Source organism: Gorilla gorilla, chromosome 7 (assembly GCF_029281585.2).
Source record: "Gorilla gorilla gorilla isolate KB3781 chromosome 7, NHGRI_mGorGor1-v2.1_pri, whole genome shotgun sequence".
Lineage (NCBI taxonomy): Eukaryota > Metazoa > Chordata > Mammalia > Primates > Hominidae > Gorilla > Gorilla gorilla.
The window spans coordinates 70,075,565-70,101,616 of NC_073231.2; the positions used below are offsets into that span (position 1 = coordinate 70,075,565).

The following is a 26,052-nucleotide window of genomic DNA, read 5'->3' on the forward strand; positions in this document are numbered from 1 at the left end:
TCCTTCAGGAGCTCTGGTAAGGCAGGCCTGGTGGTGACAAAATCTCTCAGCATTTGCTTGTTTGTAAAGGATTTTATTTCTCCTTTGGGTATGAAGCTTAGTTTGGCTGGATATGAAATTCTGGGTTGAAAATCCTTTTCTCTAAGAATGTTAAATATTGGCCTCTTCTGGCTTGTAGGGTTTCTGCCGAGATATCCACTGTTAGTCTGATGGGTTTCCCTTTGTGGGTAACCCAACCTTTCTCTCTGGCTGCCCTTAACATTTTTTCCTTCATTTCAACCTTGGTGAATCTGATGATTATGTGTCTTGCGCTGCTCTTCTTGAGGAGTATCTTTGTGGTGTTCTCTGTATTTCCTGAATTTGAATGTTGGCCTATCTTGCTAGGTTGGGGGAGTTCTCCTGGATATTATCCTAAAGAGTGTTTCCAACTTGATTCCATTCTCTCCATCACTTTCTGGTACACCAATCAATCGTAGGTTTGGTCTTTTCACACAGTTCCATATTTCTTGGAGGCTTCGATTGTTCCTTTTCATTCGTTTTCTCTAATCTTGTCTTCACACTTTATTTCATTAAGTTGATCTTTAATCTCTGATACCCTTTCTTCTGCTTGATCGATTTGACTATTGATACTTGTGTATGCTTCACGAAGTTCTTGTGCTATGTTTCTCAGCTCCATCAGACCATTTGTGTTCTTCCCTAAACTGGTTATTCTAGTTTGCAATTCCTCTAACCTGTTTTCAAGTTTCTTAGCTTCCTTTCATTGGGTTAGAACATGCTCCTTTAGATTGGAGGAGTTTTTGTCTAATATTAGTTTAGAAACTTAGCTTTTCTTTGGCTATCATTTGCATGGAATATATTTTCTCAACAATTCTCTTTTAAACCATCTGTGTCTTTAGATCCAATGTTAGCCTCTTGTGTACAGCATATAGTTAGATCATTTTTTAAATCCAAAATGTAGGGCAGGAAGAATGAGTAATTATTGCTTAATAGTTACAGAGTTTCTGTTTCGGATGATGAACAGATAGTACTAATGATTATACAGTGGTGTAAATTAATTAAAGCCACTGAATTGTAAAATTGTTTAACATTATGAGTTGTATTGTTGAGATATATATATATGGACATATATATCCATATCTATATAGATATATAGACATATATCCATATCTATATAGATATATAGACATATATATCCATATCTATATAGATATATAGACATATATATCCATATCTATATAGATATATAGACATATATATCCATATCTATATAGATATATAGACATATATATCCATATCTATATAGATATATAGATATATATCCATATCTATATAGATATATAGATATATATCCATATCTATATAGATATATAGATATATATCCATATCTATATAGATATATAGATATATATCCATATCTATATAGATATATAGATATATATCCATATCTATATAGATATATAGATATACATATCCATATCTATATAGATATATAGATATATATGTGTCCATATATATATGTCCATATATATATCTATATATATCTCGGGAGAGAGAGAGACAGAGAAAGAGATGAGAGAGAGAAAGAGAGAGAGTGCCACCATTTAGAAAGAAAAGATTCTGGAAACAACATAGTTCAAAATCCATTCAAAGCAAATACTAATTAAAATTTTTATATTTTAAAAATATATAGTGAAACATTAAAATCATAGATATGTCAATAATGATGGGAGAATTTTCAAGTAATATGTAACGATATTGAGGCAGAATAAATTAATATAGAATTTCATTTAAAAAATTTATTTATTCAACAGATATTTATGAAGTGGCTAGTATATACTGAGTATTTTGCTAGATAATTAGAATGAAAAAGATACTGTCAGTATCGTGAAGATGTCAGTCTCTATATAAATGCTACACATGATCTTAGCCAAAAGTCCGAGAAGCAATAGTCTCTGTATAAATAAATGTCTATAGTTCGTTTCTTACTACATTAAACTATGCAAGTTATTGAAAAGCAATATCCAGTCATTTCAATTCATCTTCAATGTTTCCTTTAAATATATTTTATATAGTATCCCTTTCACAATAAAACTATTTGGGGCAATTAAGTCTTTGGAAAAAAATTTTTAAAGTTAAGTTTTTCATCACATAACTTCCTTTAAAGCAAATCTCTCATATTTCAAAAAGTAAAGTAATTTAAGCAATCTAAATTATAGAAAAATTACATAGGATTATATAAGTGAATTTTTAGTAATTTTGGAAACATATGAAGTCCTAGACATGACAGTAATAAGAAACTACAAATTCATTTAGTAAAATTGATGCATATTAACCAATATTAAAAGAAAAATAAGTCATAATGCCATATAGTAGAAAATATGATAAAATGTAAAAAAAACCCTAAGCACCTGATAAAGAAAAAAAAACTCCATTAAAAAATAGACGAAGGACACGAACACACATTTCTTAAAAGAAGACATACAAGCAGCCAACAAACACATGAAAAAATGCTCAGCGTCACTAATCATCAGAGAAATGCAAATCAAAACCACAATGAGATACCATTTCACACTTGTCAAAATGGCTATTATTAAAATGTCAAAAACAACAGATCCTGGTAAGGCTGAAGAGAAAAGAGAGTGTTATACACTGTTGGTGGGAATGTAAATTTGCACAGCCACTGTGGAAAGCAGTCTGATGATTAATCAAAGAAGTTAAAACAGAGATACCATTTAGCCCAGAAATCCCATTACTGGATATATATCCAAAGGACTATAAATCATTCTATCAAAAAGATACATTCATTCATGTGTTCATTGCTGCACTATTCACAATTGCAAAGACATGGAATCAACCCAAGTCTCTATCAATGGTAGATTGGAAAAAAAAATGTGGTACCTATACATCATGGAATACTATATGGTCATAAAAAAGAATAAAATCTTGCCCTTTGCAACAGCATGGATAGAGATGGAGGCCATAATCCTAAGCAAATTAAATGCAAAACAGAAAACCAAATTCCACATGTTCTCATTTGTAAGGAGAGCTAAACATTGAGCATAAAATAACATAAATATGAGAACAATAAACACTGAAGAAGACTAGAGGGGTAGGCAGGGGGTTGTGTGTTGAAAAACTGTCTATCAGGTACTATGATCACAGTCTGAGTGGCAGGATCCATACCTTGAACCTCAGCATCATGAAAATTCCCATGTAACAAACCTGCACATTTGCCTCCTGTATCTAAAATAAAAGTTGAAAAAAATGCACAAAGCACAAAAAATATTGCAGAAAGATGCTATTTTTAAAAAAAGGAAAAACAATTTTTGTTAACAACCATAGGAGAACCTGTTCAACCTCACTAGAAATCAAGAAGACTGCATTAATATTACAGAGACTGTTTTTTCATCATTATATTAGTAAAGATCACTGAAAATTGTATTAACTAAAGCTAGTAAGGTTATGTGGAAAAAATATTTACATAACATTGCTGATGACAGTGTAAAATTTTAGGACAGCAATTTTAAATATATATTTTAAGCCCTTAAAATTTTAATATTATTTGATCCAGAAATTCCATTTATAAAAATTAATTGTACAGAAATACAATATATAAAATGTAAAGGAATATGTTAAACACCTTATTATTAATGAATATCAAAAAATGAAAATTCTAAACATTTTGCATTAAAATAATGCTGATGAGTATTATGTAGATATATGGAAAAATTCAAGTAATATAATGTTAGGGGAAACATAAGGATGTAAAATTTATTTTATGGGTGTTTGTTTGTTAAAACAAACAAAAACACCCGTAACAAATAGAGAAAAAATGTCTGCCAAAGTACCTCACTGTTTGTAGCACGCCTTGACATTAACCTACTGTGTAGTTTTGGACAAGATACTTTATTTTTAGCTTGGCTTAGCTATAAAATGCAAGGTTTTGAAATTCTCAAATTATAATTATAAATTTGAAATGATATTTTATATATAGTAATTACACTATTAAACAGGAATTTGCTATTTCAACTAGATGTACTTTTAAGAGTGAACAGAGTTTAAAAACTCAGAATAAAGTTCCTCTGGCTATAAGAATGTGTATTAGAGTCATATGAAAGAGGTTTGATACATTTTTGAATATGAAGCATGAATCCTTGGCTATCAGTAGGATACCCCAAAGATGGATATAAAGAAGTTAATGAATATACTTAACTGAAGGACTTGTCAGCTAAAAGGTAATGCAGTAAACTAGGAAAAGAGACAAGAACGTAGGCAAACTGTATAAACTTGTAAAACTCAAATAAATTTACTAAGGCCAATTTGGAATAACCTAAGTCAAAATTATTGTCAACGAAAGTTATAAAGTTCTGAAAAATGGCTAAACTCAAGGACTTATTGGCAGTCTTATTTCTTTTACCAATATTTTGTTCCTAAGATTCTGATAAACACTATGGCAATTGTGTTAAGAATATTAATGATGAAAAGGATGAGCAGACCACCATTTTTGATAGCATGTAGTTTACATTGCTCTGTAATGTAAATTGTGAGTGCCATTGTAAATGCCTTATAGCTGGCTCTGAGGTAAACCCAGACAGGGTAGTGTTGAGTAAGCTGTTAGAAGTACATGTAGAGTGGGATGGTTTATTTAATTCACTTTGATTTGGTTAGAAACCAGGTGCTAGTAAGAAACACAGGAGCAAGAATTTCTAGTGTCAAAAGCTTTTCAATCAGGTAGAAAGTAAATCAAGATATAGTAATGAGATCTGTATAAAATATGTGTAGAATTTAATAATTTGCATAATGATACTAAAACTCACAAAAAAATATGCCAATTTGTCTCCTTTTTTTTCATACTGGTAAAGTTCATGCACACTAGGATAATCAGTAGTTGCCTACATCGAATGAGATCAAGGCGATTATAAAGACCAGAAACCACTCTCTCCTGTTTATCTCCTTTTGTGCCCTCTTCTCCAGGCACTGGCCTGAACTCCATCATCAGGAAATTAAGATGCTTTCCCCTATTACAATGCATATATCCCAGGAAAGATCATGTATTTTGTTGTTGGCAGTGTACTGAAATAAAGATGAATACTGAGCTCAGAGCCACAAGCCCTAAAATGTAATCTGAATTTTATATTCTACTTATAAGCCACATGACTTTGGGCAAGATTCTTAATTTATTAGAGCCTGATCATATTTTACTGTAAATTAGAAGTAATAATGTCTGACTATTCTACTTTAAAGGTTAGTGTAAAAAGGGATGAAATAATTATGCTCATAAAATTGCTTTGTAGATTGCAAAGTTTTTTCCTCTATTATTTCAAACTAGTTTAGTAGCGTTCTTCCAATAGAACAGTAAGCTGATGGCAAACTTTAATGTCAGAAGTTACCTGAACACAAGTACTAATGGTGATGCTTCTGGGAGGACATGGAAGCAGAAGTAAGAACTTTCTGAAGATGAATATTGCCTCCTTCATATTTTATGATGGATCTTTCTGTATTCATTAAAAATTCTTTTTATTTCATCTTAAACATGCCACAAAATTCACAGCATTTTGAGACAACATATCCTTATGAATGTCTATAATGATTTTTCAATGCCATTAATGGTACATGTGCTGACTCCTAGTTCTAGGTTATATCATGTCTGCAAAACACATCCTCTTGTTCCATTTGCTCCTATAATCTTTTTGTTCATCCTCGTTAATGCATAAAGCTTTTGTCATGTAATGCCCCTAATGTCAGAGCAAACAGAGTGCTGAGTAGTGCCAAAATAGTGTGAAATAATAAAAGCAGAAATAATTTTTTACTGTGAATGTTTAAATCCTTTGAAGAGATATGTGCTTTCACTAATTTGATTATTTCAAAGCCTTTTAAATAGCAGTGTTCTTTTTCACACTAATTAATGCCTTCATCCCCTCTGCCCCACTCAATATGTGGCATAGCCCCCTCCACAGACCACACTCAGCAGAGAAAACTAAGCATGTCTTTCCACGGTTCTCTTTGTTTTTCCAAATATAGTTTTACTTTCATATATTCAAATCACTTTCTTTCATTCAAAAATAATTAAACCTTATCATTTCCAAAGTATATTTGTACAATATTCTGGATTGAAATTTTTTTCTTCCAGTCTCCTCTGAAACTGATCTATCTTCTCTTCCCAATCGCTCTCATTTTTTCTTATCCAACTACTTTTTAGCATCACAATCCGTGTAGTGAATACGGGGTGCTCCCTCCAGGTCAGGGTTAGCACTCCCATCTCCCAGCTGCTGGGGATACCTGCTGCTGCTGATTTGCCTTTTTACCCATCATAATGAATTCCTTGGTCACAGTTGAAGTCCTAGGTGATATAGAAATATAAATGTCTGACCCTGTTGTTGCTGTTAGGATAACTCTGTAGGACAATCAAAGCTTCAGAATTCCCCTTAAGTATGACTAGCCCTTAGGTACAATTACCTGTGGGTCAGCTTATCCTTCTTGCCTATCCTGCCTTCCTCTTTACATACAGGTGTGTCCTGAGTGTACCAACTCACAAACCTATTTCTCTGCCGTGAATACTACTCTATGAAATTCAAACTAGCATAGCTCATGCTAGGTGTAGTTCTCAATACAAAGGCAAAAATGAAATATTGGACATAGATTGCCTGCTAGCTGGCTGACAAAAGAGACCCCCATCACTGGAGGGGAGGTAGACACGGGCTTAACTTAATTTGCCAAACTCTATGACATTAGAAGTGTCTATTCCAAAGAAAGAACCTGTGTGAAATTTACGTGAAGCCCTCATAGGAGAATCACAATATAGACCTCTTTGGTCTCTGGAGAAAAGTGATTCCATCTCTAGCAAATCTGCTTACCATTTCTTAGTCAGAGGCCCTTGTAGAGAGAAATGTAGAGAGAAATCCCATGTATCCAGGGCTACACATTATATTTGGACTCTGTCTGCCTAATAAGCTATAAGGTACAGCAGGGCAATGTAAAAAGTTGTAGCATGTAATGTATTCACCTGGAATCAGGGATGAGCCAAGCCACAGGGCACCAGCAAGCTACCCAGGCTGGCAGCCCAGGTCTCCATCTCATCACCAGCCTAGGACCTGCACCACTCAACAACTAGCAAATATGCCACCTAAGGGACAATCCCTATGGTGACCTAAGATAGAACAAAAGGCGAAGATTTGCTCACAGATAGACAGGCTCAGCATGCAAGCTAAATATTGAGGTTTCCTCTTCAACAGCCCCTCTGTTAGCTGTTCCTAAAACATAAGTGAGGAGAAAATGCTCCCCACTGCACAGAACTCTGGACAGTGCATCTGGGTATCCATTTTCTGCAAATACAAGTGGAATGAGATAAGAATATGGGTGATTCATGGACAGAGGTGAAAGATTTGACCCAGTCAGGGATCTAGGAGTACTAAAATATCAGAACATTAGGGAAAAAGGGGTCCGAGGAAAAAGCCCCAAACAATGAGCACTCCTAATACTTCAGAGATTTTACAACAGCCTGGCTCTGTCATTGGCATAAAGAATGCATTAACAAATGGGGGCCACACATGAGCCCAACCTGACTCCTCATGCACACAGGAGGATCCAGCTTCTACCACAGCTGAATGTTCAATCTGTCACCAATAGAAGCCAAAAATGAGTGCTCAGGGTGCCACCAATGTGGCTAAATCAATCAACTGTTTGGTGGCAGATTGATAATATTGGGCTCTTTTCACCCCAAAGAGGCATTAATTTATTTAGACATGAATAGACACACACTCTGGTATGAGTTTGCCTTTCCTGTTCACCAGGCCTCAACATTTTAGGACTTGCAGAATTTTTGCAGGAGTCTTTGTAACTCCTCATCACTACAGACCCATTGTACAACAGAAGAGATGCTGGAGCATCATCAAGGCACCTAGTGGTGCCCTCAGCGCTGCATCACCCTCAGAGTTTGGGCAAAGGAGGACAGACAGTTCAATGGCCTCTTCGTATATAGTTAGTGTTTCATCTAGGAGATATACTATGAGAAGGGGACACCACCCCCAAGGTGTGGTGAAATAGACCTGGAATCACTGACCAATACACAGTTCTGTGTCCCTGGCAGGTAGACTACATGGGTCAGAGAATGAAGAGGTGGATTTAGGACAGGTTGCAGCTATCACCATTCCCAGCTGCTCAAATGGGGAATGTGAGCATCTTGTGCTGACAACTCTGTACTGTGCACGTGGAGGTCATAAGCCACTGTGCTTTCTGGTGCTTCTAAACACTTTGTACCAAAAGATCAGTAAACAGTTTAAGGAGTCACCTTCTGCAGGGATAATTGTCCCTTAACACAATCAGGAGGTAGCAGGAAGGTGAAGAAGAACTTATTTGGCATGCAATAACTCTGCTAAATGTTTATTCTGCCACTGCCACTTTTAATGGTCAATGGGAATAAATCAGCATCCATAGCCACAGGATCAGCTCTTGGGATGACAGCGTGAGTTAGCCCAGGAGGCAAACTTCCCAGAGCAGCAGATGTTATGGTAATGACAGGGCCAATCAAGAATGAGGAGTGGAGGAGGGGATGATGCTTGTCAGTTATGGCCTTGACAGCAGCCATAGCAGCAGGGGCTATTTATCACCTCACTAACCCTTCTCTTGTTTTCTACAGAAGGACCAGTGAGAATCCAGGGCCAGTGAGAACCCAAAATGCACCTGGATGGGCCCACTTTAGCATAAAAAGCCAGTGGGGCCGTGGAATGGGAGATGTGCACTGCAGTGGATATTGTGGTTCTCTGCTCACATCTGTTGGGAGGGCTGCTGGACTCCCAGCATCTAGAAATATCATCTGTTGAAAGCTCTTTCAAAGAAAACTCTTAAAGGAACCCAATCTAAGACAGCTTGTATAGAGATTAAAATTGATATATTTGAAGTGAATTTTCATCTTCCCCTCAACCACTCTCTTCTTTAATTTATTTTAGGGATTGTCAGCACTTTTACTCCATCTTCTAAGCATTACATTTGAAAATAAAATCAAGTTTTCCATCAGACTCCCTGCCTCTAATTCTGTTAATTCTAATTCCCACACACCTCATGAATCTCTGTGTCATCATTATCATTATACACCACTAATATAGTTTAGATACCTTTTCTCTCTTGCGTATTCACAGTAAATTCAAAATAATTTATTTTCTCTACTCTTGACATTCCACATTGTATAATGTAAGCCCACGCCCTTCCCTTTTTTTCAACTTAAATCATATTTCTGCTACATAACACCTTTCAATGGTAGTATCATGATCAGATTTAAATCCTTGTTAAGACACACAAAATCCTTCAAGATTTAGCCTTGCTCAATTTTATTTATTTATTTATTTAATTTAATTTAATTTTTTTTTTTTTTTTTGAGACAGAGTCTCACTCTGTCGCCTGGGCTGGAGTGCAGTGTCGTAATCTTGGCTCACTGCAAGCTCCACCTCCTGGTTTCACGCCTTTCTCCTGCTTCAGCCTCCTCAGTAGCTGGGACTACAGGCGCCCGCCACCACGCCCAGCTAATTTTTTGTATTTTTAGTAGAGACGGGGTTTCACTGTGTTAGCCAGGCTGGTCTCAATCTCCTGACCTTGTGATCCACCTGCCTCGGCCTCCCAAAGAGCTGGGATTACAGGCGTGAGCCAATGCACCCGGCCTCAAATTTTTAATCTCATTTTTGCTACTGACTTTCAACTGTACTCTGTTCCAGCCAAGCAACTCTTGATTATTCACAAATCATGATGCTTTTGCTCATTCCTTCCACCTTGCCTGTTGCCCACTCTGCCTGAGGGGCCCCACTTGAGCGCTCCCCCAACTTCGGCCAGTTCATGTCTCGTTTTATGTTTCAGCCCCCAGGAAAATCATAACTCTTTAGGGAAGCTTTTTCAAAAACACACTACTGGCTGAAATATGTGTCCTTACTAACTGCTCCATAGCACCTTGTGTAATAAACAGTAATAAAATATTTTATTTATTAATTTTTAGAAATTAGTGATATTGATGAGAAGATTATGAATGACTTTATTAAGAGCTCTTTCAGTGCACTATTTTAATGCAATGAGGAGTTCCTGGTTAATAACATGTTAATGTGGGTTTAGGAAGATAGCTCTCCAAATGGAAATTATATTTGTACACACACATACCACACGTCACATACCTGTACACAACTAGGCACTGAAGAAGGATAAAATGTGAAGATGTGTATTATTGTGTTATACCCTGAGAGGGAAGACAGAGTAGGTAGAAGTTCATTTCTTTTTCAAGTGTGGAATACTAAAGAGCCTTGCCAATCCTACAGTCACATTCAGGAAGCGTGGGTAGAGAAGATGCAGTTCTGTAATTCAGCAGCATCGGCACAAGGCTTTGTTTTTGGTGGTCAAAATTTATATCAAACCAGAATATTCTCCTGGTTAGCAAAAATGCAATAGACATGGTACTTGCTGATAAAACTAAGTGCATCTGGATATGAGGTGCTAAAGGCAGCTTGTTTCTTCAGGTCTATTGCAGGGGAAGTATTCAACACCTCTGCTCATGAGCCAGTTGGTGTAACAGCCTGCTTGCCACAAACTGTCCTCTGGCATCAGGCAATCTTTCAACGGGGCAGTGAAAAACAGAGGAAATTAGAGGTGTCACGTACTTAAAATATGGACAGAAAAGAGGATAAATGGCCATTCTGTAGGGTTTGTAGGCAGTAACCTGAATGCTTGTAAGAGACGTTTTGTTGTTTATTATCTTATTAAGACTATATTTATTATTTTTATATTATTTTGGATTATAATATAGAACTATATATACTTATCTTACAATTTGATGTTTTAGACTCAACTTTAGTTAAGTTAAAAAAGTAAGGTGAGCATTAAATGAAAAATTAACTAGTGAATTCTAATATAAAGTTGATAAGAAGTAGGCAATTGCAAAAAATGTTGTTTAATGTTCACCCATTCACCATGGGAATAACAGTATTACTGATTGCATAAAAGCCAAATGGAACAAATTAGCATATGCTTGAAATACAGGATTAGTAGTTACTTTAAAAACAAAACATTGCCCAAATAAGTTGATCTAATATATTTAAATGGAGAAGGTATATTTACAAATCATTCTTTATGCATAACTTTTTATTTTGATCCAACGATTCTCCATATAAATGAAATATACTCATTTTGAATATGAAGTTTTCTTATCAAAGTGAGCCGAATGATATTTATTTGTCTCCATTAGTAGAATAAATTCACAGATAATTAAATGATATCTTCTTTCTATTAATGCTTCAAATTTTAAAAAATCTGTTAACTCTAATAACTGTTTTTTCCATCCCATTTGTAGAATAAAAGTTTTAGAAATTTATTTCTATCAAATTAAACTATCTCTATTATTTTGAATGCTACCATAAATTCATCTAAATCTTTAACATTGGTTATGTTATTTACTATACACTGATAATATGAATATATGCAATTAATAGAGCACAGAGTTGTAGTAAGATCAAATTCTTCTAAATCAAAAAACATATGTACCTGAAGTGCACCTGAATTGATTTTGGTGAACATGCCATTCATAATTGCATCTCAACAAACTGTGATCCTCTACTAAAAATAATCTACCAAAAATGATTAGTCTACTTATTAACGCTTAGATAATTAATAGAATGAAATATATCTCAATTTCTCTTTAGTGTGCCTAGTATATGTTTATATTTTAGAGACAACACTCTTTTAAAAATAATGCTTGACAAAATAATCTTACAGGTGAACCAATACCAGGAAACCAATTTGTTAGCTAATAATTATTTATTATCACATCTTGGGCAGCAAATAGCATGGCCACATTACTTATTATTAGCCCGAGGAGACCACATATTCAACTAAAACTATAGGGAACTCAGATAAGAGGAAAATATTTAAATATGTCTCAGACACCCACCCCTTTCCCAAACAGAGATTCCTTACTTAAAATCATTTGGCACCTCTGTTGCTTTGTTTGTGATTATCTGTATTATATCTGTGATATCTTCCACAGCCAGTGACCCTTCCTGTTTCTGATATCAAATATAAAAAATGTAACTAAGATTGTTTAAAATACAAAGCAAATGTTAAATACAAATAACACCATGGAATAAAAGCTTTTGATAAAGTAAACATGAATTTATTTTCTATACTACAATCAGAATTATCTTTTTTGTTCTCTCTCTCCCTCTTCCTCACCCTGCCCTCCTTACGTTCTTGGAAAAAAGCAAATAGCAAAGCCCTTTCATGCCTCTGATTTAACACTTCTCATTTCCTCTCTTTGAAACCTTTCTACCCCTACTCATTTCACAGCTATTCCATTCTTGCTATGGTCTCACTACAAATATTACTGCCTTAGGGAGTCTTTTCCTGCAAAACTACTAAAAGACCTTCTGAAACCTCTCTCTGTCAATACCTTTCTCCTTTTTTTTTTTCCATAGGCCTCATTGCCATGAACCCCTCCTGCTGTGCACCTCTCCTTGTAATGAGAGCTTCCAGTCAGTCTAACTGACCCACTGTTGAAGCCCTGGGTCCTAATGGAGTTACTGGCCTGCAGGGGACATGCAATAATTCCAACTTTTGTAAAATAAACATATTAAAACAGAATCAACTTTAATGAAGAAAAATCACTTCATTTCCCTCTAGTTATGTGGTTGTCATGTTATTGGAGGCCTGTAATCGGGAAGTGGGGGAAACATACACTAAAACGAGAACTTATAAAAGCCTATGAAATGCCCAACTTTAGAGAAGGCATGGTGAAAACAGCCAGTAATATTTTATGGACTGTGCAAGCCCAGTGGTCTCTGTCTTCTCTAGAGAACTTTGGTCAAAGGACCTTGAATTTGGATTGAATAATTCCTGCCATTAGTAATAGTCTTAATTTGCTGAACTTGGTAGAGATCAAGTCGAAAGGAGAGAGCAAAAGAAATAAATAAATGAACAAAACTAATAGCAATGTATGAAGAAATTTTTGAGTATTTTAAAGCCTTGAATTTGACCCAAAACCTTTATATTAAGTAATTACAGACCAGATTTTTACTTTCCCATGTCTTTCCATGGACCTGTGAAGCTCCTGCTTGCTCCTCCAGAACAAGGAAGTCAAATGTGGTCACGTACGTTTGGTGAGCTTCATTAGCACGATAGTCTGAGGATATTTTCATAAAAGAAAATCATTTAACATTGTTTATGCAAGCACTTTCTTTTTCCCATGAAATACAAGTTGAGAAGTTATAAAATATGCACTATAGAATAGAATATGTAATACGTTTACATATAGTGTTAATGGATTTAAGATACCTATTGATTTATTAAAACTTGTTTGTTTTTGACAGTCAAAAACAGTGTTTCATTAAAAATATTCCTTGGACATTTATATGAAATGATAAGCATATAATTTTTCTTGAATTTTAAAATACAATTAAATATTTCCCATACACAAAACCTGCAAGTAAAGATGAAGAAAGAACAACACAACAAATCCCAGCACTTTTACTACTGGAGTTCACTATAACAGAATCATTGAAGACTGTCAATGGCGAAAGCCTTGTATGTGGTAAAACTGTTTCAATCTAAGGGCTGATTAAATAATTAATTAAAGAATATAAAAGAAAAATATGTTCTGCAGAAGAATAATTTGCCTATGAGCTACTATCTATAAGAGATAAATCTTATTTGAAGGAATGCATGCAAACAGGTAAGCATTACAGAACCTTGGATTCAATGCAATCACATTCAATTATACAATGTGGGCCAGGTGTGGTGGCTCATGCCTGTAATCCCAGCACACTGGGAGGCTGAGGTGGGAGGATCACTTGAGGTCAGGAGTTCAGAATCAGCCTGGCCAACATGGTAAAAACCCCGTCTCTATTAAAAATACAAAAATTAGCTGGGAGTGGTGGCACATGCCTGTAGTCCCAGCTACTCGGGAGGCTGAGGCAGGAGAATTGCTTGAACCTGGGAGGTGGATGTTGCAGTGAGCTGAGACCGCACCACTGCACTCCAGCCTGGGTGACAGAGCAAGACTCCACCTCAATATATATATGTACACACACACATATATGTATATATATACACACATATGTATACATACATACGTATATATATACATACAATGTGATCATAAATAATGATTAATCCATGTGCAATTGAAGATGAAATGTTGAAATTTTATCAAGCAGAATTTTTCATATTAAGAGAATGAGGCATATAATAAGTAATCCATCATTTGTTCCTGACACTGAATCATTTGATGGCTGAACACAAGCACAGATTATAAGTAATTTGAAAATACTTCATTTAGTGTGTGTGATGCATTCTGAGAGTCTGCTGTTCTTTCAGTGAAGCATCATCTTTGTTATTTATTAAAATGGGCATTCACTGTGCTGGGCCCTTTCCTATGTTATCTCTGATCCCTGCAAGAGCTATACAATAGCTAGAGTTATTGCAATTTCCCAGGATACAATAAAGGAAGCACCATACACGTTCACCATATTTCATAGCTAAGAAGTAGAAATCAAAACTAAGTCTGTCATTTTCCACAGTTTATATTTCTTCTTTTATTCTGACCTACCTTTTTAATGATTTCCCTAACCAAACATCAGACTCATTTATTGAACATGATTATAAATAAACTCTTATTGCTAATGCCTGACTTCTTTCTTAAAATAGAGGAGAGACTCAGAGTCCCGTTTAGAATAAGACACTAAACCCAGGAAAGCAATTTATTCATAGCATGCTCTGAGTCATCACTTCTTCTTATAATAATGCTGCTATTTTAAGCATTTGTCTCCACCATATGTGAAAAGTTTCCCATAAGCTATTCATTTGAGTAAGACCCATTGTAAAATTGGCTCAAAGCTTGAAAATGCCAGTAACCTAGAGAATGTCAGTGGGAAGGGAAGAGGAAACAAAGCTTGCCCTAACTTTTTATTTTTGACACTTATAATACAGGTACAAAGCTGGCTGCTAGCTCCATCAGAAAACAGGGATACAAAGCTGGCTGCAACTAAGGGACACAGGTTAATGAATAAATTCACTTTCAAATGACATCAAGTGTTCCTTGGATGCAGACCATTCAAAACTGTAATGCATTAATAATGTACAAATGGAAGGTGAAGTTGTATTAATGCTAATGAAAGGCTTACATGTTGAACAAAAAAGGTTAAAAATCCCCCAGCACATTCTTTATTCATTTCCTTACCAGCTCACTGTTTTCAGGTCCAATTATTCATGCCCTAGAGAAAAATATTTGTTTAAAGAAACTGAAGCAACTTTCACATATGAAGGTAAACTAAACCCTATGTTAACTATTTTATGTGCAATAAAAGTAGCTTTTACCACATAGGTAAAAAAAACAACAACATTTGAAAGAACGATTTATGTAGCTTATAACTTATTATATAGAACACGTTAAAAATTAAAACAATAATGCTTTGAAGGCAGTATCTATTTATACTCTTCTCACATCACAAATCACCTGGTATTTGATATTTGACTCATGAGTGTCCAGCAATAACCGTAAACATACCTTTTACCCTTTGCAAATTGTCTTGATGAATCTTCTGTTTAAGCAATTGATCAAACTGTCCCACCAAATCCTATTTCCATTTGGCATTATCCCTCTTGAGTCTGTAACTAGGCCCTCATAATGCTAAGACTTTTCTCCATACTGCATGAAAGTACCTACCCAATTCTAGATCTGTCCTTTTCATTAGACTGTAGACTTCTTGAGGGGAGGGACTGCATCTGTTGTTATACTCCCAGTATGTAGCAATAGTCATGTAGCATAATTGATGCATAATAAGAATGTCTTCAATAAATAAATTGACAAGTCCTATTTGGAAGATATTGTGGTAATACAAATGAGAAGAGGTTAGCTAAGTTAGTAATACTGAAAATGGAAAAGAGGGAACACCTTTTAGATTTGTTTAGAGAAAGTTATTTAAAGGCTAAATGGCAAGGGTAAGGATAAGGTAAGAGGATAGAATTAAATTTGGATTTATTTAGATAGTTGAGATGGGAATACAAAGGTGTGAGACGAAAATGGACAGCAAGCTCAGTGTTGAACACACTTTTGAAATGTCGTTATTATGGAGTCTTAGAGATCATGCATGTTTGAACTGGACATAATAGAACAGGAATGCATTATCATTGGGCCAGTTGCCTAAATTAAAGATTGAACTAAATTGTCTAATCAGCTCAGAACTTCTCCCTCAAATGTATTTCATCTAAATTTATTCCCTTCAAATTAACTCCACATAAAAAAATATATATTTCATCAACTATATTAAGCCATTCAGAGGAGTATACAGGTTTTCACTTTGAGAATTTATTTGAAATCTATTAAGGAGAAAAGTTAATCTTTTTCTATTAAAATTTTTCTAAAACTCAAACATTATAGATTAATTTTATAATAGCTTAATGATATCAATCTGGTAAGTTGATGTATTACAATATTTATTTTAATCATAGCCATGTAAAATTTTTCAAAAGAATGCCCCAAATTCATGTGGTAAAGAAAGCACCAGCACATTTCCACATACTACTGGTCAGGGTATGCTATTTGTTATTCTTAACCTACAGATTTTATTTTCAGAAAGTTTACATGCCATCTGTGTGATGAAAATAGGCAAAAAACTTTGTTTTGTTGGTACAGATTTCTTGGATTCTAAGAGCATGTTAGGCTGTTCCTCCTGCTATAACAAAATATCCAGGACTGAATAACGTAGAAACAATAGAAATTTATTTCTTACAGTTCTGGAGACTGGGAGTCCAAGATCAAGGTGCTGGCAGATTTGGTGTCTGGTGAAAGGTCATTCTCTGCTTCAAAAATAGTGCCTCGTTGCTGCCTTCTCCCGTGGCAGAAGGAGGAAGGGCAAAAGGGACTAGGGCACCACTTCAACTTCTTTTATAAGGGCACTAATTCCACTCATGAGGACAGAGCCTCATGACTTAATCACCACCCGAAAGGCTCTCCTCCTAATGCTATCACATGAGGTATTAGGTTCTAATGTATGAATTTTGAAGGAACACATTCATTCAAATCATGGCAAAGGTTATTTTTGTTTTTGTTTTTGTTTAACTTGTTGTTATTGTTGCTTTTTTCTGCAAACATGATAAAATTCAATCACACTAATAATTTGTATTATCAATTCTCTGTAGGAATAGACTCTATTTATTTCTTTTTAACATATGAACACACATTTGCCAGTTCAATGGATAGTAAACATTCTGAAGAGAAAAATGAGTATCCTCAGAGAGCTACATCTAAGTAAATACATTCTGCAATCTAAGAAACAACCACTGTCTCTGTTCTCCTCAAGGTTGTCTGCAGGCTGGCCCACTGACAGAGATTAAGCACTTTATAAAATAACTGCCAAATTAATAAATATCTGTATAGTTTTATTTTTGAGGCCACACTATTCTTCACATTTACTAATATGACTTCTAGAATTTAATTATGAACTTTACTGATGCAAATTCTATGGACCAGGCTGATCTGCCCTCCCACTTGATAGTGGCCTCAACCACATGACATGCTTTGACTGACAGTGGGATTTTGCAGTTGTTCCCAATACAGAGACTAAAATAGAATTGCGCATTAGGGCTTTCTCTCTTCTCCCTTTGCCATTTACAAGAAAAGGACATGCCTGGGCTAACCTCCTCATTCTTAGAGAAGAATAAGGAACAATCAGAGGATGTTCGAGAGAACCATCCGAACTGCAGCCGTATAAATTAGCCTGTCCAGATCAATCTTCTGAATCCCACAGAAGCATGAGAAACAAATGTTCACTTTCGTAAGGCAGTGATGCATAGTCATTATGTGTTACATGGCAAACTTGGGCCACTGCTGATGTAAGTGCCAACTCTTCAACATGAAGTCCAAAACTCCTCAGATTTGGTGCCTGACTATTTTACTTTTGTGTGCCCTTCCCAACCCCTAATTTTCCTCCTCCTCTGTCAGTGTTCTGTCAAGTCTCAGGGATTTCACACTTGCCTTTCAATCTTCCTTCACCATGTGCCTACTTAGACACCCAAGACCTACAAATTCTCAAGTGAAATGTATTTTTTTCCAACTATTGCTAATAGCCCCTTAATCTAATTTGTAGCTTCTAGGTTATCCTGAACTCTCTTTGCTAAGAACCATTTAAACTCATGACTACTTGTTCAACATCAATCTTCATTGGGCTAAAAGGACAGAGACCTCCAAAAGCACAGACCCTAAGGACTGGAATGTAACAGACATTAACTCTGCTGACTGGTTGATCAAGACTTACAGAAAACACAGTGCCCCTTCGACATCTTGAGGATGGTAGCACAGTAGCAAAGGGTCGCTGGTACTCATGTACTGCAGTGGGTGGGACTATCCCACAGTGTGTGAGGGGCAGAAATGTTCATCTCTTTCTAAGGGTTCATCATGCAAGTCTCACTGTGCAAAACACTTCACACACATTTTCTTGCTTACACTTTACCATAAGCCTGTGAGAAAAGTGTTATTCACATATCCATTTTAGAGATGAAGAAAATGAGGCTCATAGTGTCTGTATGATTTGCAGAAGCAACTCCCTGATGTGTTCTGAGGAATTTGACACAGAAAGAAAAAGCATGATAAAATTCTAGTTATAGATGAAAGGATATGTTGTGGTTGAGACAAGATCTATTGAAATATGGGCTAGCTGGAAATAATGCTCAGATGTTTCAGAATCTCTACCTTATGTTTTACAGTTTATTATTTTTAACATGCTATCTCATTTAATTTTAGAATAACGCTGTAAGGAAAAGCAAAGTTACATCATTCCCATTCAATTCATGCAGGTTTGAAGGATAATACTTTGAGTTACAAAACCTTTATGGAAATCAAAACTGATAATTTAAGCAAAGGCAAACTAAAATACGATGAGAAAAGTTTGAAGTCAGTTATTCTTAATCATAAAAATATTAATTTAGAAAAAATAAAATATATCAGAATCCACAGAAAGAAAGAATAAAAAATTAAAGATTTAAGGAGAAGGAAAACATGACATAAAATTTAAGGGCATGAAAAGTATATATTAGCCAAAGACCTTTTGAATCTTTCTTGATTTTGTTTTTTCTATATTTGAATTATAAACATAGCAGTGAATTATGTGTTAATTTTCACAATGCTCTATCATGTCCTTGTATATCAAGAAATGAGTAAGAGCTGGGCGCGGTGGCTCACGCCCGTAATCCCAGCATTTTGGGAGGCCGAGGCAGGCGGATCACGAGGTCAGGAGATCAAGTCCATCCTGGCTAACACGGTGAAACTTCGTCTCCACTAAAAATGCAAAAAAAAAATTAGCCGGGCATGGTGGCGGGCACCTGTAGTCCCAGTTACTCAGGAGGCTGAGGCAGGAGAATGGCGTGAACCCGGGAGGTGGAGCTTGCAGTGAGCTGAGATCGCGCCACTGCACTCCAGCCTGGGCGGCAGTGTGAGACTCCGTTTCAAAAAGAAAAAAAAAAAAAAAAAAAAGAATAAGAAAGGCAGGGAATTTTATTTTTTATATTACACATTAATAATATATTGCATGAAAAGTTGGGTTTTTTTTGAATGTCATTCAAAATACTTTTTTGTTTAAATTTTTTTGAATATTTACTTTAGGGCTATCTTTGAAATACTTGCAGATTAGGAAACAACTACCAGATAGACAGTTTCCCTAAATGTCTGAGTTCGTTTTGCAATAAATACAATGTTCTTCATTTCCCTAAAAGCAAAGAAGAAATAATTTACCTGAAGAAGAACATAAAAATTACATCAAACAGCTCTTTGTATTGTTGAGCTGTAACACAATTAGAAAGAAAAAATAAATATATAACTTTAAAATGCTAAGATTTATGTGAATATTGTCAGAACTATATTATAACTTGTATAGTGAAGATTTCTACTTACACAGGAGACATTTCAAGAAAGAATTTATTTTGATGTCTTCAAATTTTTTTATATTTTTAGTAACTGTCTTTGATGTGAAATAATTGAAAGATTATGGAATAATAACATAAAATTTAAGAAATTAAAGGTTAATTCTATGTTGAGAAGTTTAAGCTATGGAATTCATATTATGATCATATAAATGCTTTATATAAAAAGCCTAAAGATGTGTAATAAAGTGTGTGTATGTGTGCACATGTGTGTACATGAGGGTCATACACCTTTGGGAGAAACAGTAGCTCAGAGTTCCTTCAGTTTATCAAAGCCATATCAAAGATTTTTAAAAATTAAAAGGGCCATATTAACTTCAATTCAAATTTTACCTTGAAACATTCTAGAAATCAGTGTTGATTTAAAGGATTAAGTGGATTAGAAAGATTAAGGTATTTCATGAACTTAAAATGTTAATGTGTTAACAGTGAGTTTAATTGTAAATCATAATTATTTTGGAAAATAATTAAGTCCTCTAATTTTGTAGAAAAAATATGAAAAACCAGAATGAAGTGATTTCAGCTAAGATTACGTTGATTGCCTCTTAATTCTCAGAATGTAAGTTTGCAAAATGAAGGTCAATATACATGTGAGTGGGTTTTAACAAACATCCTCCATAACAATGCTTTTAATGTATATTCAATTAAGGCTAATAAAGGAGATAAAGAGAAAATAAACCATAAAATCATTATATAATAGTATACAGTAGCTTATAACCTGTGATAGAGCTCATTCTTAAGACTGTTTCCTTTTACTTCATATTTATTATCTTCATAGATCTGCTAACCAATCTTGATTTTCAAAAAATGTTTTTAACAAGCTATGTGTCAGTACTGGCTCTTAAATAAATTGAAGTAAAGAAGCCTTTATAAGTATTCTATCATAGCCATTCTCAATTTCAACTATTAAAACATTAAATAATAATAAAAACAATCAGACTGTAACAATTTGGGGGACCTAGTATTCTAGAGACCAGCAATGATATGAGTAATGCTGTCTTTTACTCTTACCCATGCTTAAGAGTCAAATTTATGGTGTTCTAATAATCACAATGGATATTTACATAGTATGAATATTCTTTGTGCTACAGTGACATCCCGTGGAGCCCTGTGACTCCTTAGTTGCAGCAGGAGGAGTAAATGCTAGGTCTCAGGTGTGGGATTCCAATGCCTTCATTCTTATTTTAACTACTAACACTCAGGTGTTATTTGTTGGACGCCCATACTTATTATATAAAGAATAACTTTCAAACTTTTTTAGAATCATGAAATTTTGTAAAGCAAAAACAAAAACATAAAAGGGAGGTGCCCATAACAAGTATCTACCTTTTATGGTTTTTGTTTTTGTTGTTGTTTTTGGTTTTGGTTTTTACAAAATTCCATGATTCTAAAAGAGTTCAAAGTTATTCTATAATGAGTCATTGAGGGAAAACATAAACACCCATTAAGTATTGCCCCCACCTGCTTGATGCAAGCTGTACCTCAGCTAGAATGGTCTTTCCACTGTGTAAATTAGATTGTGGTCGAGCATGTGCTGGACCTTGATCATGTGGCGCAATCTGTTTCTCCAGCTTTCCTCTCCACACCCACCTCCTGGAACGTTAACTTTCAATTGTACTGATGTCTCTTTGTTCTCATGTTACACTCTGATCATTTTCCTCCCTCAATTCATAATGTTATTCTTTGACTTTGTCATCCATGCATGTATTTTTTTCTCAGGAATGTGATAGAGTGGCAAATGTCCAGTAGAGGACAGATTTCAAAAATCTGGAATCTGATTCTGTGAAGAAAGTCAAGGGTAGCTTGATGGGAATAGCAATGAATCTATAAATCACTTTGGACCTTATGGCCATTTTCATGACATTGATTCTTCCTATCCATGAACATGGAATTTTTTTTTTTCATTTGTTTGTGTCCTCTCTTATTTCCTTGAGCAGCAGTTTGTAGTTCTCCTTGAAAAGGTCAAATTTCATAGGGAACCAAAAAAGATCCCATATAGCCAAGACAATCCTAACCAAAAAGAACAAAGCTGGAGGCATCGTGCTACCTGACTTCAAACTATACTACTAGGCTACAGTAACCAAAACAGCATGGTTACTGGTACCAAAACAGATTTATAGACCAATGGAAGAGAGCAGAGGGATCAGAAATAACACCACACATCTACAGCTATTTGATCTTTGACAAATCTGACAAAAACAAGCAATAAGAAAACGATTCCCTCCCCCCACCTTTTTTTTTTTTTTTGAAATGGAGTCTCACACTGTCACCCAGGCTGGAGTGCAGTGGTGCGATGTTCACTCATGGCAACCTCTGTCTCCTGGGTTCAAGCAGTTCTCCTGCCTCAGCCTCCTGAGTAGCTGGGATTACAGGTGCCTGCCACCACATCCAGCTAATTTTTTGTATTTTTAGTAGAGGCAAGGTTTCACTATGTTGGTCATGCTGGTCTTAAACTCTTGACCTCATGTTCCGCCCGCCCTGGCCTCCCAAAGTGCTGGAATTACAGGTGTGAGCCACCACACCCAGCCAGGATTCCCTATTTAATAAATGGTGTTGGGAAAACTGGCTAGTCATATGCATGAAACTGAAACTGGACCCCTTCCTTATACCTTATACAAAAATTAATTCAAGATGGATTAAAGACTTAAACGTAAGACTGAAAACCATAAAAACTCCAGAAGAAAACCTAGGCAATTCCATCCAGGACGTAGACATGGGCAAAGACTTCATGACTAAAACACCAAAAGCAATTACAACAAAAGCCAAGCTTGACAAATGGGATCTCATTAAACTAAAGAGCTTCTGCACAGCAAAAGAAACTATCATCAGAGTGAACAGGCAACCTACAGAATGGGAGAAAAATTTTGTAATCTATCCATCTGAGAAAGATCTAATATCCAGAATCTACAAGGAACTTAAACAAATTTAAGAGAAAAAAAACAAACAACCCCATCAAAAAGTGGATGAAGGATATGAACAGACACTTCTCAAAAGAAGACATTTATGTAGCCAACAAACATATGAAAAAAAGCTCATCATCACTGGTCATCAGAGAAATACAAATCAAAACCACAACGTGATATCATGTCACACCAGTTAGAATGGGGATCATTGAAAAGTCAGGAAACAACAGATGCTGGCGAGGATGTGGAGAAATAGGAATACTTTTATACTGTTGGTGGGGAGTGCAAATTAGTTCAACCATTGTGGAAGACAGTGTGGTGATTCCTCAAGGACCTAGAACCAGAAATACCATCTGACCCAGCAATCCCATTACTGGGTATATACACAGAGGATTATAAATTCTCCTATAAAGACACATGCACACATATGTTTATTGCAGCACTATTTACAATAGCAAAGACTTGGAACCTAACCAGACGCCCATCAATGATAGACTGGATAAAGAAAATGTGGCACATATACACCATGGAGTATATGCAGCCATAAAAAAGGATGAGTTCATGTTCTTTGCAGGGACATGGATGAAGCTGGAAACCATCATTCCCAGCAAACTAAGACAGAAACAGAAAACCAAACAACACATGTTCTTGCTCATAAGTGGGAGTTGAACAATGAGAACAGGTAAACACAAGGAAGGGAACGTCACACACTGGGGCCTGTTGAGGGGTGGGGACATGGGGAGGGATAACATTAGGTCAAATACCTAATGCAGGTGGGGGTTAAAACCTAGATGACGGGTTGATGGATACAGCAAACCACCATGGCACATGTATACCTATGTAACAAACATGCATGTTTTGCACATGTATCCAAGAACTTAAAGTGTAATTAAAAAAAATAAAAAATAAGAAAAAGAATCTAAAAACACATTTGGAATCTGGGTTTTGCCCAGATTGTCTTAATTTCAGTCGTACATTATTCCACTAGTTTTCTATTCTCAAACACACATCTGATCATTTCTTTCCTTTGTCTCAAACCCTAAAGGTATTCCTCTGTTCTTAGAATCACTTCCAATTTCTTAACTGGACCTTTTTTCAAATCTGGCTCTTAGATACCCACAGACATGATTTCTCATCTCCTCTTCCCTCAAATTCCATGTCCATCCTCACTTACAGATATCTGTCTGGATAGTTTCATCCTCCTTGTCTCCACTTCAAGGAAACATCTGTGAAGACTGATGTGTATGCCCTCCCATGTCTCTCAAGAGACAGCAGGCATTCAGTGAAGATTTATTCACAAATTAAATGAGTGTTTTGTAGATGCCACTGATGAGGTTTCTGTTTAACTAGGAACTCTATCACTATATAAAATTAATGCACATACACATTTTTAAAAGAATATAATGGCAACAAGACTATGCTTTTAGCTATGTAAATTATTTAAGTATGGTTAACATTATACTTTGACATAATAATAATACCCTTCTCTAACAGTGAAAATGCTACATTTTAATAAGGAAGAGAATTACAAAGAACAAGCTGAGCTGTACAGTAATGAATTAGGGAGGGAATCACTCAGCAACAATAAGGGAACTGAAGAATGTATCACCTCCTGATATGCTACTAATGTAAATGTAAGTATAGGGAACAGAATGCTATTTAATATGTCTTGTGCTCTGGCAAGTCAAGGGTAATCGTTTACTCTGGGAACTTCCAAGCACAGGTGGTAAGTAATGAGAATTAGCTGGACATTCCCAGACATCCCTCTATATCCAAATATTTAGCATACCAGTGTAATCTAAAATCACGCCGACTCTCATTCCCTGCAATAAGAGAGATGCAGCAATTCTTTCCTTCACTGATGTATTAAGAATACACTATTTGCTTCATATGGAGGTCAGTTAATGACCCAGAATAGAGTCCACCCCTTTCCTGGAATCTCTTCTTTCTTTCAAAACCTTTGGTTTGCTTCTGTAGTAACTTCAAAGTTGGAAGACTTGATCAAGATGAAGTGCAGAAGGACAAAGCATGTTCAGCTAAAGGGTAAACTCTCCTGAATCCAAACATTTAAAAACTGTTGGACATATAGTCTTAAAGATATTTTTCACATTCATATTACTTAGAAAAAATAGAAAATAACTAGATATTATTTATTTTAATAAAACATTAGATGAAGCATGTTTTGATTTGTATGTAACAATTACCTTTTTATCATATTTAAAAATAACTTCCAGCCTCATCTGATGAAGGGGTGCAAGTTTCTTGCAGTCAGCCCAGCTCAGTGGTTTGCCCAGGAATCTCCATTTATGCTTGTCCTCCTCCTTATGTCTGACATAACTATTAATAGCTCCTACTTTCATTCTCCAAGTATAATCTGTGATGGATAATATAACCTTCTTGATTAATGTGTAGATTCCTTTTAGCCTTTCCCAATTCTCAGATTACCTTGAAGTTAGATGCTTCCAATGAAAGAATCAGAAAACAGAACAGTGACTACTATTCCTGAAGGCCTCTGGTGCTTTCCCTGAGTATCAAGCTTGGACTGATTAAATTCTCATTTCCTACTAAACTGTTTTCCCTGGATGGCATCATAATCATTCACTTAGACACTCCTGACTACGCACTCGTTCCCAGAACACCCAGCAGAAGTAGACAGGAATGTCAGATAGGACATTGGTGTCATGATTTTCTCCCTTATTATACAGAGCCAACAGGATACTGACATAGGTCTGTATTATGCTAGCTTTAAAATAAACTCAGAATAGATTCACATACTCAGAAATATATTCATGTGAATTTTATTTTTCTCATTCGCTAATGTAAGATTCTTACACATTCATGTAATAGAGTTTGGTGACAATTCTGGCAATAGCGTTTTCTTTTTAAAATCAGACTTTGACTTATCTAGTTAGTGTAATTTGTTTCTAAATTTATTTATAAAATTAACTTATTACTCATTTAACTGATAATTTAATAATTCAATTAATTTATCAAATTAATTTAATACTCAGGAGCCTATCTTGATTTGATGAACATTTTAATAAAAATAAACTTTAGTAATAGGAATAGTTTATGGCAGCCTCATTTGAAAGTTTTCAAGAGTCATTGGCATTTAAAATTGCTTATTCACAAAGTATTCTTTTGTCATGATGTGAAGGCAACACATTAGATGGCCAAATCTGACCAGCAAATGTGTGCTGTCTAATTTTACCAT

At 35.4% G+C, this 26,052-nt stretch overlaps 1 protein-coding gene across 5 annotated transcripts in view; it reads right to left on the reverse strand.

Moving 5' to 3' along the window:
• The window catches only part of SNTG1 (syntrophin gamma 1), an 880,400-nt gene that overhangs the window by 60,577 nt on the left and 793,771 nt on the right, over nt 1-26,052 (reverse strand). The gene's annotated exons all lie outside the window — the stretch shown is intronic.